This window comes from Bison bison, unplaced genomic scaffold, assembly GCF_000754665.1.
Source record: "Bison bison bison isolate TAMUID 2011002044 unplaced genomic scaffold, Bison_UMD1.0 scf7180017864379, whole genome shotgun sequence".
Taxonomy (NCBI): domain Eukaryota; kingdom Metazoa; phylum Chordata; class Mammalia; order Artiodactyla; family Bovidae; genus Bison; species Bison bison.
The window spans coordinates 11,783,338-11,785,977 of NW_011494951.1; the positions used below are offsets into that span (position 1 = coordinate 11,783,338).

The 2,640-nt window shown below is 42.7% G+C and overlaps 1 pseudogene across 1 annotated transcript in view; it reads right to left on the reverse strand.

Annotated features, from left to right (window-relative positions):
• Positions 1-509: 509 nt before the first annotated feature.
• The window catches only part of LOC105001208, a 70,804-nt pseudogene continuing 68,673 nt past the window's right edge, over positions 510-2,640 (reverse strand). Inside the window, exon 2 of the transcript XR_826835.1 lies at positions 510-1,615. The product of XR_826835.1 is annotated as a COP9 signalosome complex subunit 5 pseudogene (transcript). The remainder of the gene's footprint in view (positions 1,616-2,640) is intronic.

Consider the following 2,640-nt stretch of genomic DNA (forward strand, 5'->3'; position numbering starts at 1 on the left):
CTTCAGTCGGGTCTGACTCTCTGCTACCCCAATAAGCGTAGCCCATCAGGCTCCTCAGTCCATAGGATTCTCTAGCAAGAATACTGGAGTGGGTTGCCATGCCCTCCTACAGGGGACCTTCCTGACCTGGGGACTAAACCTGTGTCTCTTACATCTCCTGCATTGGAAGGCTGGTTCTTTACGACTAGCACCACCTGGGAAGCCCCCTAAATAGCCTACAGCACCCCATATTCCCAGGCAGACTCCCATCCACGTACTAACCAGGCCCAACCCTGCTTAGCTTCGGAGATCAGGTGGGTTCTGGGTGGTATGGCCGTAGATAAAGAAGGCTTAGGCAAACTGAACTGGCTCTGATAGTACAGCAAGTGAAATGCTGAAATCCTTTGACTAATTTAAACAGGCAAGACTCTTTTAAAACAGAAAAGTTCTAATATTTCTTTCCCTCATATTTTAAAACATTGATACTAGAAAAAGAATGTAACCCCTCCCACAAAACAACAAAAGAACAATTTCATTTTAAAGAATTTTATTATAGGATGTTAATATCCAGGACACCTTCAGAGCACCTTATTCATCTAATCAGATTTTTGGTAACTGGTTTTAAAGTGTTACTTGAGTATTTTTCCTCATACTGGCTTTCAGGCAAAAGTACTACTTGGTGCTTGTTTAAGAGATGTTAATTTGATTAAACAGTTTATCCTTAATAACCTGAGACATCAATCCATGGATAGCTTCTATGGTAGTTTTACAGCTGTCTCGTGTAGCTTTGGCAAGTTTGTCTTCTGACTTTCGATCATGTGTTTCTAAACCCAACATGAAACTTCCTCGTCCCAGCTGGGCTTCTGACTGTTCTAATTTTTCAGACAAATCGAAGACCTGCCCGGTGGTATAGTCTGCATTCGTAAGCAAGCTAGAGGAACTCAGTGTATTCACCCAGTATTTATTCCACAAAAGCTCAAACAATTTCCGATCCAAAGAGGATTTGAAATATGAGACTTCTAAGGCATAGTATTGTTTGCAGTGTACACCAAAGTCTTCTATTTTATTAAGTGGGATGGTCTGGTACTCAGAAGGTCCTTCATCCGGAGGCTTGTAGCCCTTTGGATATGTCCTGAAGGCTCCAAGATTCACTTTCCCTGCAGATATTGTTCTTGTTGGGTCAATTACCACTGCTACAAATGGTTCCTGGAACTGCTGATTGAGCATCTGAGTACTAACATCAATTCCAGAAAGCCAGCAGCCATAGCCAGGGTGGTATGATACCAGCCAATTGCATTTTCAAGGCGGCCAACCTGTTTAACATTTTCTATGTATGCAGCCATGTACTCATATGCAGCAGCCTGAGCGATCACTTGCGTTTCAGTGCCCTCTACTGGCAAAGCAAAGCTGTCCATAATGATCATGGTCTCACCGTCCACCTTGCCCAGCATCAAGCCCATCACTTCCAGGTTGCCTCCTGATCTGGCATGCATCACCATTTTCAGTAGAGCCAATGCTGAGATTTTGCAGTACTTAAAGTAATGGTGATCCTTAGTCCAGGGCTTCGCCGCCAGGATTTCTTGCTGCTGTTTCTTGTCGTATTTGTGGTTTTTCTTGTGGTTTTCTTGTATTTTCTCTTGTGGTTGATTTTATGTATGATAAAATTGAGAATGAAAACAGAGGAACATGTTTGGAGAGAAACTGTATGTAAATATTGTGGCCATTTCTCACAATATACATACCACATTAATCCTAATTTCCCGCATAGATTACTGCAACCACATCTTAAGCGGTGTCGCTGCTTCCACTCCTATGTGCACTAAAGTGTATTGTGTTCTTCTATCATAACATCTCTCAGACATTTTCCTGACTACTAACAATGGAAGAGTACAGTTCAGTTCAGTCGCTCAGTCGTGTCCAACTCTTTGCGACCCCATGAACCGCAGCACGCCAGGCCTCCCTGTCCATCACCAATTTACAGAGACCACCCAAACTCATGTACATTGTGTTGGTGATGCCATTCAACCATCGCATCCTCTGACATCTTCTTTGACACCTGCCTTCAAGCTTTCCCAGCATTAGGGTCTTTTCAAATGAGTCAGCTCTTCGCATCAGGTGGACAAAATATTAGAGCTTCAGCTTCAACATCAGTCTTTCCAAAGAACACCCAGGACTGATTTCTTCAGGATGGACTGGCTGGATCTCCTTGCAGTCCAAGTGACTCTCAAGAGTCTTCTCCAACACCATAGTTCAAAAGCATCAATTCTTCTGTGCTCAGCTTTGTTTATAGTCCAACTGTCACATCTATACATGACTACTGGAAAAACAATAGCCTGACTAGATGGACCTTTGTTGGCAAAGTAATGTCTCTGTTTTTCAATATGCTGTCTAGGTTTGTCATAATTTTCCTTCCAAGGAGTAAGCGTCTTTTAATTTCATGTCTGCAATCACCATCTGCAGTGATTTTGGAACGCAGAAAAACAAAGTCAGCCACTGTTTCCCATCTATTTGCCATGAAGTGATGGGACCGGATGCCATGATCTTTGTTTTCTGAATGTTGAGCTTTAAGCCAACTTTTTCACTCTCCACTTTCACTTTCATCAAGAGGCTTTTTAGTTCTTCTTCACTTTCTGCCATAAGGGTGGTGTCATCTGCATATCT